The 14,280-nt window shown below is 28.9% G+C and overlaps 1 pseudogene; it reads right to left on the minus strand.

Moving 5' to 3' along the window:
• Positions 1–1,219: 1,219 nt before the first annotated feature.
• LOC105793084 (dynamin-related protein 12A-like) lies at positions 1,220–12,579 on the minus strand (annotated as a pseudogene).
• Between the last annotated feature and the right edge of the window lie 1,701 nt (positions 12,580–14,280).

A 14,280-nucleotide genomic window follows, 5' to 3' on the forward strand; every position in this document is an offset into this window, starting at 1 on the left:
AATTTATTAAAATTCTTAATAAATTATATTCTTATATGAATTCTTGAAATCATAATATATGATACTATAAAATATAAATTAACATAATTATTATTAAATATATTATAATTAAAATATATAATTTAATAAAATTCTTAATAATTAATATTCTTATATGAATTTACTCAAATCATAATATATGATACTATAAAATATAAATTAACATAATTATTGTTAAATAGATTATAATTAAAATATATAATTTAATAAAATTCTAAATAATTAATATTCTTATATGAATTTACTCAAATCATAATATATGATACTATAAAATATAAATTAAATTAATTATTTTTAAATATAATTTAATAAAATAAATAATTTAATAAAATTATTAATATTAAATATTATTATATGAATTTACTAAAATCATAATATATAATACTATAAAATATAATTTAAAATAATAAAATTTGAATCGATTAAATGATATTTGAATTGATTTGATAATATGAAATAGTGCTACTAATGCATGTATGTGATATGTGATTATCAGTAGCATGTAAAAGACCATGCGAATCAGTTTATAAAAGCTTGGAGGGTCGATATGGAAACTTAGCGAATCAGTAGATTCGATAAAGAAATGTCATGTTTTTATTGAATTGCTAAATGAGATAGTGAATGAAATTAGCATATGAATCATGAATACATTGTTTGAATTGGTTAAAATTGAATTATGCATCGCTTATATGCTTTAATTTATTGCATGTATTAATTTATTTTTCATATTATTTTTGATATTATTTTTATATCATGTATTAATTTATTGCATGTTTGTATTATTGTATTTAGAAGTTGAGTGATTCGAACATTATATCGAAAAACCTTCCAAGTTAATTTTCTTGAGTCAAATTATTATATATTTATATATCTTATTCAAAATATGACTAATTTAGAATCAAATCATTATATTCCAATATAAATATCTTAGTCAAAATACGACTAATTTTCCGAAGCATGGGAAGAGGATTTATCTAGTAATTTTAAAATTTATCTAAAAATGCTTAAATTAATAAATTGCAAAAGAAAAAAGAAAAAATCGAGAGGTATTTGGGTCGACTCAAGCTATTTTCAAAATGTGTTTGGATGCTTAAATTAATGAATGAAAAATCACATAAGCGATAAAGTGGCAAAACATTTGCATAATATCTGACTTTAAAGAAACTCGAATACACAACAAATGATGTTTGCATTCTAAAATATGGTAAAAAATATATTGCTTTAACGAAAATGCAACAAAACAGATCCCAATACCATGCCCCATGGATCTAAATTTACCCACTCTTACTTCGACCAAGCGACCGTATCGATTTTAGCTTGTGCACTCCTATATAATTCCAGTCTCTTCGCAAGAGCGGATCGGCATTCCATGATTGCTGGATCCTCATTCATTAATGCCGATAATCGTTTTTGCTACAAAAGAAATTTCCGAAATCATTCATCGATCATCTGTTTCACCAAAATAAGTAAACACGATGAAGTTGGTTAAGAGAGGACATTTCTCACCTCCGGTTTACCCAATTCGTGTAGAAAAGTCAAGCGTGCTTCTTTTAGCTTCACGGACTTGACAATAAACAATGGACTTTTGAATCGAATGGCGCAAAGTAGCGCAGACCATATTTACGTAAGACAAAACTGTACTTCCTGCTCATACATTGTTAGAAACCCATTATCGAAATAAAATACATTGAATAATAGTATCCTTCGATTAAGTTTCAAACAATTGAGATCCATCCTCAACTTTTGTGTATATGAACCTACCAATTCTCCTCGGTAGGAGTCATTGTATCGGTCAAATATTGATTGCGTAGCATCGCCACCCTTATCCACATCTTGAGGAAGCTTTGGAAGAACTCAACTGTAAGGTAACAACATTCCATATCAACCAATTGAAGTGTTGCTTTTTGCTCGATCCTCATTCTTTCAAGAGACTCGATCGTAGCATTTCCCACCTCTACTCGAAAGTGCGGGATATTGCTTTAACTCCGAAAACCAAACCATGTTGACTCTTATAAACCTTGAAGAATACTAAACTCAATGTCAAAAGATAGAAAATAGCAGGCAAAATCTCTTTGGTACATGAACAATATAAGCAAAGATGGGAACATACCGGAGTTTCACTCATAGCCTTGTGAACCAGATCCTTGAATTGAATGACTCGAAAAATGTAACAAATGAAATCAATCCAATTTGAAGCATCGACTATGACCAACATGATCCCTAGTAAACCGAGACCTTAATATCGCTTAAAATTATCAACATTTTTCATGTAAGACAACTAAATAGTAGAGGATATCAAGAATCTTGATACTTGAAAGAAAAAAATGTTTTTAAGAATCAAAACCGAATCGATCTTTGAAAGAAAAAGAAAACCAGATGATCTTGGCATGCCAAATTGAATATGACAGATATAGCATTTTTCTAAAATTTACTTTCATACCGCATCAACAAAGAACCTCGGTTGGACCTCGATAGTAACTAAAGTAGATTCAATCAAACGACGGTATCCTTGTTCAGAGCTATTAAATGTGGTTGATAGCCATCACTTCCATCGACTTGAGAATGAGCTTCCTAATATTCTCCATTGATAGTTGCTGTCAAATTGCAACCTTTTCAAAGCAGCAGAAAGTTGGTTGTCGAAAACATTGTAAACCTTATCACCACCAAGACGCTGTGAACAACATTGAAAGTCAAGACAAAATCTCTAACAAATTTAGCAAAATTGAATGATGTTAAAGACAGTGTATTAAGGAAGGTAAAACAAGACGTGATACATACACCCCATCCAAATGTTCTCGAAATTTTGATAAAAAGACGGCAAATCTCCATAATTGTGTACAACTTCCTCAGATAAGCATCTCGATCATCAAGAATTCCTAAAGAGCTTATAACTAATAATCAACTGCAAGTGGAATAGCCAAAGAATTCCAAAATCCACACACAAGAGCACACTTACACCCACATCACCGCAATAGGCTTTCCAAGGTGACTCAATTAGGTTTCAAGTTCAAGAATTGTTTTATTAATAAGGGACTGAATGCCGTGGATTCTAGACTTGATAACAGGTTTCCAAATCTTTGAGACATTAACCAAGATGACAAAGTTAATACAACTTAAGAAAAGATAGCACTAAACCCAGTATCATCTTGTCCTTTACAAGAAAGTATAGGATAAAAAGTACAAAAAAAAGGAAAAAAGAAATAAATGCCTTATAGACTACCTTTGAAAGCATCTTAGTAAGATGCTCAGAACCCATTCTATGAGCAAGATGCCTATATTCAGGCGTAGTAGAAAAATACTCACGCTCTCTACGTCGAGTAGCAATCATATCAACATTCTTGTTAATATCTGCTTGTGAGCGATTCACGACACCAACCCAAGGGAATTTCAGCTGATAAGATTTGCCTTTCAATATCTAAGTCAAAGGAAACATGAATCAGAACATGATAACGCCTAAGATGAATTGGAACACTGAAGATTTGCTTGGTTCGGCCAGTTTCTCTATCCGTCTCATCTTGAATCTCCTTCCTGACGGTAAAGGGGAAAAGAATAGGCAGAGGGTAAAACAGGGAGGGTAAAGTGAAGCAGCACCTAAACTGAGCAAAAGGGACGGATTAGAAATCAGTGAATTTCACCGATTAGGGCAGTAATGGATTACACCCGTAATAGCATTACCATGAACCAAACAATGAAATAAAGGGGGCTTAAGTGGGGCCCACTGATTAGGGGTGTATTGGCTATGCCAATACACCCAACCAAACATGGTGTTAATGTAACAGATCGTTTTCAGTGAAATTAGAACAGTGATTTCGGGACCACAAAGAAAATTTATTAATATTATTTTGTGGTCTATGGTATAATAGGAATTTCGCATGAAAATTTCGTTAAGAAATTTTACTGATTACATGTCTAATTGGTTAAAAAGGACTAAATTAAAAAAAAAGTACAAAACTTGCTAATTATGATTATTATGTAATTACTTTAGGGACCAAATCATGAATTAAGCCCTTTTTCTTGGTACTTGACTAAATTATTAGATTTTGAACTAACAACCAATAGAATAATGACACGTGTTCTAAAATAATAAAACATGTTTAAATTTTAAAAATATATATAAGAATTTATTTTAGTAATCACGTACATAATAACTTAGACAAATTTTAATCCAAGCACACTTTTAATAATTTCTATTTTTTTATAGATTAAAGAAATAATAATATAAATGTTATTTTTTATCGACTGAGTTTTAGTTCAATTGACATCGGTACGGTTGTCAGTGTTAGAAAATGTAAGTTCAAGTGCATTGAAACGTGTTTATCCTCCCATTTAATTTTAAAGATGGTGGGATGGATTTGTGCCGTCTTCTCACTTTGTGTCTATGCTGCTCCACTTAGTATAATTGTTTATTTTTAATCATCTAATCATTTCCATTTTATGTTTGAATTTCAGAGGTTGGCTATAAGAAGAAAGAGTGTGGATTACATTGTCAACACCATGTGCCGTAACTTGGTTCCTATATGGCTTTTCATCGAGAGATTAATATGTAGCGGTAAGATCAAATGAAAGTTCTTTTATGACTTTTTATTTCTATTGAAGATTATTATGAAGTGGTAAAATTAAATAGAATTTTACTAGTAAATGCATTACATTCTTAATAACAGAACTCGAGTTTAAATCATAGAAGTATATTATTGAAAATGGCAGCTATAAATTTTTATATATAGTAAAACGGATATAAAAAATATCTTAATTAAAAAAAAAAAGAAGAAGAAGCAAGTAAGGGCAACACCTCATCAAGTGGATAAATACAGTAGAGTCCAATAGGAATTGCTAACGCATGCTTAGCTAGAGCATCGCGATTTTATTACAGTCTCGATAAACATATTGCCACATTCATTATTAGCGCTTACTCCGTTGGATATATTCATAATCATCCTGTTTTACCACACTCCATTTGATGTTATGAATTATTTTTATTAAGTTTAATGTACACTTTAGCCATAAAGTATATTGCTTTTCTCGCTTTGATCTTTAAAGTTTTTTTCTGGCTTACGTCAGTCCTTAACATTATTCAACATTCACAATTCAATCCCAAAATGTTATCAGACCTTCCTCATTCAATCTTTTGGATGTTAAAAAAACCGGTAGGAATATCTAGCTAATCATAAATTTCCATGTGGCATACATTGATGTCATAATGACACCATCATTCGAAAAAAACTAATAGATCTTTTAAAATATAAAAAAATTACAAAAGGAATATGAATAAAATTATATATATAATTGTTTAAAAAGTGTAAAATATATTTAAAAACTTGAAAAGTTATAAAATTATTAGAAATGGTAAATTATTAATTTTTTAAAAAAGTAAAATTATTGTATCTTGGAATAAAGTATAACTTCTATAATCAGATTTAAAATATTAAAATTTGATACAGAAATTGCATATAGTAATACAATTAATTGTATTAGGTTGTGGTTACTGTTACTTTTTGAGACTTAAGATCAACTATGATGTTTAGGCTATTGATATTTAACAGTGATTATAATTCTAAAGAAAGACAATATATGAATTCTAGTTAAGAAAGAATTGGAAGCAAAGGGTGACAATTTGCAAATACCCCTATTTTTGGCCGAATTTAAAAGGATACTCGAGTATGGTTTTTATCCTAAAGGTTGTTGAAAAAAAAAGGAAGAAAAATGGAAAGATTGAGGTTTAAACTTATGACTTCTAAGATGGATGCACTATTACTTAACCATGCAACCTATGTCTTATTTCTTGTTTATTTTAGTCAATTAAATATATTTATTTCGGGCTCAACTTACATATTCTTTATTAGCTTACACATTTACTCATTTTTTATTAACTTATTTAATTTTATAGTTTTTAACACATTCCACTTTAGTTTATATATAATAATTAATGTAGGACCCAATTTTTGACCCAGGGCCGAATTACAAATTTTAACCTAAAAACCTACCCAATGGCCCAAACCCGAAGCCCAATATCCTAGCCCAGCAAACCCAAAGTCAAACTAGGGTTTCAGCTTTTCTGAAACCCTAGTGCCGCAGCTACCTGCCCTCTGACACTGCCGCCGCTTGTCACCGTCGCCCACTTGCTCCATCAACATCACTTACCTGCAAACAATAAACAGAAAACAAACAAGTAAAGGAGGGAGGGGGTATTATTTTCGGTATAAAACCGATTGAAAAAAGCCATTGTAGAGGGGAGGAGCCCTATTTTTACAAAGATCAGAAATAAAAAAAAAAGGTTGAGCATCACCGTTTCTGCTCAGTTTTCTTTTTTCTTTTTTACTTACTGTTACTATTATCATTTTTTTACAAGTTTATTTTTTTCTTTTTTAACACAAACATATAAAAAACAAAAAAAAATGAGAAGCCTTTTACCTTTTTTTTGTCATCACCGAGCGCCAGAGGCCGAGGAGAGTCATCGAGAGAAAAGGAAACTTTGGTCTCCTACCACTGTGCATGGCGGCGGCAAGCAACCCGTGCCGGTGCGGTGGCTCTCGGCCGGACCCTTGGCCGGCGCTCGGAGAGAAAAGGGGAGAGTTGAGAGGATTTTTGGGGATTTTTTTTTGACGAAAGAAAAAGGGAAGTTTTTGAAAAAAAATTGGTTTAAATAGGGAAGCAAAACGGCGTCGTTTTGCTCAGCCCTTTAAAACGCCAAAACGACGTCGTTTAGCTCCTGGCCCGAAAATTCGACCTGCTCCAGCACAGGGATCCGCGTGTTTAGGCTTGAGGGGATATTTGCGCAATAAGCCCCTCTACCTTTATGGCATTTTCAATGCGATTCCTTTATTATTTGCAATTTCGGCCGCAAAATTTCCTTTTGTTTTAATTTAATCCCCAGACCATGTACATGCACTTCCTTGGAACGGCGCCGACTGGTTGGTGCGGGATATTTCCCCAATTAATCCTTCACTTCTTTCGCGCATTTGAAATTAGTCCCTACGTTTGGTTTATTTTTTCTTTAATTTATCCTGTCAATTTAGTTTAAATTGCATTTTAATCCTTTTTCTTTATTTTTGGTTATTTTGTCATTTGAATGTGATATTGTTTTTTTTATTGCCTTTTTTACTTCAAATATTACTATATATATATACACGTATATATGTCTAATATCTAATAATATATATACATGATTATATTATCTATTTTATAATTTATATATGTATGTATTTATATACACATTTTAAGTATTTATATTTATATGCCTATGTTTCTACCATCCGTATCTATATACATACATGCGTACATCTCCTGTTTCACATATGCTTATATATACATATTCTTGTTATTATTTTACAATTTCAAGTATGTATGTATATGTGAATAAGTTTTATAATATATGTACGTACATACTTTTTTAATTTGTATAAGTATATATATATATGCACATTGTTTTATCTTAGAATTTTTATATTTATGTACATATACACGTTCTTATAATGTAGATACTTATATTTTATAATCTACTCATATATATGTAAATACTTATATTTTCATATTTTATAACACACATATATATATATCTTTTATATTTTATAGTTTTATACATTTTCTTTGTTTATTTCTTCATTTACATTTTCATTATTTAGATTTCAAAAAAGAATTTTTAAAAAAAATATAAGTAATAATCGGTATTTGGGATCTTCGAAAGAATCGAGTCACAACGTATTGGGTTCCGATTTTCTTCGTTGAATCCAAACAATCGAGATTATTCTTTCAAAAAATAAAATCGTTATCGGGAATTCAATACGTCGTGTCCTAACGCATTGGATATGACATGTTGTTTTCCCGGGACGAAAATTTTTCTAAAATAATAAATGCAATATTCAATGTTTAGATTTTTGAGGGAGTCGTGCCCTAACTTACTGGGTTTCGATTTTCACAATAAATCTAAATACGTGAATCCTTTCAAACTCAAGTTTTAAACGATCTCGGGAATTAAAAAGATCGTATCCTAACTTACTGGTCGTGATCCCTTTTTTAAATCCGAGATAACTAAATATCTTTTAAATGAGCATTTTTACGTATCGGAAATTCGAGACATTGTGCCCTAACTTACTGGATATGATTCTCTTTCTCGAATAACGTGAAATATGTTTCTTTTCTAAAAAATTTTCAATATTTTAATACAAGGATCGTATTTTTAAAATTTTTCAAAGTTTTCAATTTTCGACATCAAGACATTAGCTAATCAACTAGGTACCAATTTTGGGTGTTACGAGGGTGCTAATCCTTCCTCGTACGTAACCGACTCCCGAACCTATTTTTTTGAATTTCGTGGAGCAAACCCTTTGTTTTAATAAAATTAAACTGTTTATTAAAAACAATCATTTTTCAAGGTGATCCAATCACACATTATCAAAAAGATTGGTGGTGACTCCCGTTTTTTCGCTTTCGTTTTCAAAATTCAAGTTGACCCCGTTTTTATACAAAAAAATGGTGTCAACAATTAATACTCATAAACAAGTCTCATTATTAATATTTTAATTTATTTTGCCCATTTTCCAATTAGGTCCTAACTCAACTAAAACACACTATTTTCAAATTAAATCTCGTAATCAAGTTTCGTTTTAGATTAATTAATTAAAAAAACTTGATTATACTATTTTAATAATTTAATTAATTATTTAAAGATAATTTTAAGGACTAAACCTGTAACACCCCCTAACCCTAATCCATCGCCGAAACAGGGTTATGAGACATTACCGGACATATCAGACAATCTACAAATAATTTCTTAAATAAATAACAAACATATTATAATATAATCTTAAATTCATAAAAATATTTATTTTACTAATTGACTTCATTATTTTATTTTATGTGATTTTTTTTATAAAAAAAACTCAATATAACCCTTTTATAATTAGTTAACCTTCCTGCAATTTCAAAGCGCAACCAATTCACAATTCATACAATTTCATATTCAAATAACCTAAACATATCTTAAACATTAACTTAGTAATTTACTAAATAAATATTCGCATATATTGTTTAAATAAATAAACTTCATTCATTCTATTTCAGTTTTAGTACCAAACATACCATTTTATAACTTAACGTTTCATTTATCATTCATATATTATAGGCCAATTCTTTACAACCAAAACTTACAAGACTCTTTAATAAAACTGAAGTACATGCCACATTTACCAAAGGAAAAATACATCACCAAAGTTATGCTGAAGTTGGGATTGATCTGGATACTGAACCGGGACTTTTGACTTCTATCGACCTGCGCACGGAAACAACCGTACACTGAGTATTTCATACTCAGTGGTATTACCATAATTCAAATTATAACAGTAATAAACATGTAAAGCATAAATCATACATACAAATTTAAATTCAAATTTCATATTTTAACAATAACAATTCATTAATTAATATCATATATCCACAATTTAAACTTGGACACATCATGAACATTAGGTTCATTCCCCAATTTCGTATGACATTTCAATTCACAATTTAACTTTTTCATCTCATTTCAGTAGCTGATTGATCAACTCATTCGGTTTATCATTTCATTATTTACCCTATTAACAAAACTCAGACTTTGGCGGATACACGGATCCAACCAAACACTCCAGTATGGCACCCAGTGCCTCATCGTATAGTTCGAAGCAATAGTTGACACCCAGTGTCTCATCGGCAAAGCCGAAGAAAGTTGGTACCCAGTACCTCATCGAATCTATTCGAAGAAATATAGTGACACCTAGTGTCTCATCGACTCGAGGTCGAAGTATCCCTGAACTCTTCTAATCCTATGGCATGCCAACTATATCCGACTCAGCCCGACTAGCTAATAGGGTCTCTAAATTCACATTTCAATTCAATTCCACCCTTTCACTTTCAATCACAATTCAATTCAAAATTCACTTTTCCATTTTTCAAGTCAATATATTCAATTCAATTCCACACATATATTCATCATTCAATTGAATTTCTTTCAACTTAATAATAATATTTACCTTATATTTCACTTACCATACATATAAATTTAAATATAGCATTTAATAATAAGTTATTTGAATTATAGTAATACAAACTGTAAATCTCCCGTTTTAGTCCTCGATAGTTTTCTCCTTTCCTTTCGATGCCGATGCCGATGCCGATGCCGATGCCTCTGATTCTTTGTTAGTTACGAAAATAATAATAATTTACACTATTAATTATAGCATTAATTATAATAAATAATTGAATTTCTAATCGATTCCTACCTTATTCTCAATTTAATCCTAACTAAGTTTACTTACTTTTCTAATTCAATTCACACTCTATTTCTATTCAAATTTCATCCAAATTCATATTTAACTAATAAATTTTCAGCATATTTTCCTAATTTCGAATTTTCCTCAATTTTAGTCCCTAAAACATAAAACTTATAGCTTAGTTCACAATTTAATCCTTTTATCAATTCTAAATTGAAATTCATTCAATTAAATCCCTAATTCATCTTTTGTTCAACATAAACTATATTCAAAAACCTAAAATCTCCAAAACCTCAACTTAATTTCAACAAAATTTTGTTCTAAAGCTTTTAAAACATCAAAATTAAAAGAAAAGGGCTTGATTGACTTACCAAATTAAAGCTTAAATCCTTAAACCCTACTACTACTACTACTACTACTACTACTACTACTACTACTATCATTGAAAAATAAATTATTGAAAAATTGTATCCCTTGATAGTGTCAGTTGATTTGTTACTATAATATTAAAATTAATTAAAATAATCTCTTTCTAAAATTTTAAATTTTATTTTATGTTTCCAAATTAAAATAAACTCAAATAACTCATCCTTAATAATTGTCGATGAAACACAAATTTCTTTTGATTATATGAACTTAAATCTTCTATGCTAAGCTAAAAACAAAGAAAAATCTTTATAATTAATTATTTGAGTTAATTCCGTTAAGGATAATTTAAAACGAAAAATAAAAATTTAAACTTCGGAGATTAATTTAATTAATTTCAATATTATAGTAATAAATCGGTTGACATTATCAATGGATAAACAATTTTCAATAACTTATTTAATTTATTTTATTTTTGAATTTTAAAATTGAAATATTAAAAAATTTAAAATTTTTGACAATGGGATAAACAAATACAATTTGATAATTTTTGTGTATTATTTTAACTTCTACCGCCTTTTCACTTTGATCCTTTATCCTTTTTTACACCAATCATTGCTTAAAAAAATATTTTTTAGGTGACTAAAATAAAAACATAAACATGACGTGACATGCATAGTTAACAGTCGTTAGAGATTTAACGCTTAGGTGACTCAAAATAAAAACGCTCTAAAAATTGTAACGAAATTACAAAAATTTCATTTTAAAGAAAGGGGCTTAAAAATTATTAAGCAAAGATTAGGAATCAAAATCTAATACTCCATCCCAGAGTAGAAACAGTGGCCTCAAAGATTTTATCACTCTTTGCTAAGTCCATTCAGCTCGAGCTCAACTTAAATAATCAATGTCCATTATTAAAAGTCAAGATTATATAGCCTTTCATTACTAAAACTTACACAATAATTTTTAACATAATACGATTGAGCAAAATGAATATAATATGAAAATTTATTAAAGCATTACCCAAATAATTCACCAAAATCATGAATATGTCAAAATTGATATATAATATAAAGTATAGCATGCCAAAATTTATAATAAATATAGAGTACGTTAAACAAACGACTGTGATACGATTACAATACAAAAACAAACATCATCGAACTAACTCAAGCAAGTGACAATGGAAGATGAAGGATCCTGATTACTTCTCAGCCAAGACGCCGCTCCATGCGTACAGCTCGCCGCGGTGGTGGTGGTGGTAAGAAGATGACTATGAGGATGAAAGCAATAACCAGCATCACGAGGAACTCGAGGGAGTCCAAAAGGGAGCCCAAAATGTCCCCTTCTTTTACTTTCGAGCAGCAGACTTTCCCCATCTTTGATTAGATCAGCGTCGGTCGGCTTCTGGTTGGTTCCTGTCGCAAAAGGAGGGCTCGGATTTAGGGGGAAATATTGAAATGCAAATTGTATTTATAGATGGTAAAGGGTCTATATTTCAAGTCAACTCCAATAATCAAAATTTGTAGACTCTTAGAAGACATCAAATTAAGGTTAGTTGAGTTGTGAAATGTGGACTAACCCCTCACTATACGATTAAGGTTTAATGACAACTTCACTTTTATATTATTTGGGCTTCATTCTAGAAAAGTAAATCGAAACAAGTCTTCTTTTTCTTCTTCTTTTTTTTTTTTAATTAGTATCAAAATTTTCTTTTAAATTTGATATCGAGACATACCAATTAAGGTACAATAAAAGTAAAAAAAAATGTACGGATCTTAAAAATAATATATTATAGGTTCTGATCATATCTGTTCTTTTTCACACAAAGCCTAGAACTACTCATACCCCTCCTCAACCCATAAATGGGAGGATAATGCGCTTCAGCACATTCGAACTCATGTTCTCCTGTATTAACAACAATGCCCATATTAATAAAACTAAAATTCAATTGACATGAATCTAAATAAATTAACATTAAGATTAAGACGACTCGGCCCTGTATGTCGTCTAGAGGTGCGGCCACTCAGGGCATAAGGGGTTCAAAATGTTGTTTTCTAGTTTTTAAGGGGCTTAAACTTTTTTTTTTGAACTTTTAAAGGTAAAAGAAAAAAAGTTTTTATTCTTTTTTTTAGCTTTGAAGGATTCAAAAAGTTTCTTTTACCAACTTTTAAGGGACCTAAAAAAAATTTCTCCAACATTTAAAGAACCTAAAACCCTATTTTATTATTTTATGTAGGGCCCAAAAAACCAATAACGGGACAGAGATTAAGTCTAACTCTAATTTTACAACTTCAATATATCCCCTAATGTTAAATTTGGGTTAGTATTCTTCACCACCATTGAATTAGCATCTTTGGAATTATTAAAAGATAAGTTTGGTACAACCATCTCAGCATTAACAAACATATGGCTAAAGTAACTTTCTCCACCCTCCTTTATATTAAATTAAGGTAATTTTATATTATTTGTTTTATCAGAGGTAATTTTATATTATTTCATGTTTTTATATGATTAATAATTTAGTGATTTAGCCGTAATTTTTATATTTTATTCATATAAATCATGCATGACAAATTTAACATAAATTAAAATTTTCTAACTATTTATTTTTCATATTATCATATCCATCACTTATTGGAATTAAGAGAGTATTTTTCTTTGTCCTCTAATAACCACATTTCATTAAAATTTATCTACTTTATCTGTTATATTTCATATTAGACCTACCTATAGGTTAGGCATAGTGGCGGCTTGGATTTTCCTCCAACCCTTTTAAGTTGTTTAGTGTGAAACGAGTTAATTGTGTATGTTAAAATTTTTAATATAATTATAAAATATTTTGAAGATATTTAATTGATTTAGAATAATTATATTAATGTTAAAAATATTTAATATTAAAATAATATAAAATTCATCATAGTTTGAATATTAATATATTATTATTTAAATAATATTATAAGTAATTTCTCATAGGTTATTTCTTATATATTTGTTAAATTAAAATTGTAAATATTTGATTTTTTAATTTTATTTTATCCATAAATCGTTGTTTATTCGATTGATTATAATTATTTCTTCATTCAATAAATTAAAACATTATATTGAAAATAATGAAAAAAATTAGATTAAAAATGAAAAAATATTTTCTATTTAAAATTTCTTTTTCAATGGGCTTACCACATATTATTAATAAGTAAAATGAAAAACATTATTTCATTCACTTATTGCACATATTTTTAAATAAAATATAATAAATTATCCTAATAATTATCCCACAAAAATAATTTTTAAAATAAATACAATTCTTTTATCTTTTAAAATTACTTTTTAATATAAAATAAACAAAACTGAAATAATTTTAAAATAAGAATGATCTCCTCACATCAATTATCTAATATTTTAATACATTAAAATTATTTTATATGCACTTTATTAATATTTAATAATGTTAAAAGGATTTATTAATGAAACCCATGCGATAATTATACATTATTTAAAATTAAATATAAAACGTTATCAACCTCACATTAAAATATTTCTTATGTTTTAAAAGGTTTATAATAACACATATTTAATTGTTATGTATATATATTATCTGTTAATATAAAGAAATGTCTCATTAAATGGT

The sequence above is a fragment of the Gossypium raimondii genome, chromosome 8 (genome assembly GCF_025698545.1).
Source record: "Gossypium raimondii isolate GPD5lz chromosome 8, ASM2569854v1, whole genome shotgun sequence".
Classification (NCBI taxonomy): Eukaryota; Viridiplantae; Streptophyta; class Magnoliopsida; order Malvales; family Malvaceae; genus Gossypium; species Gossypium raimondii.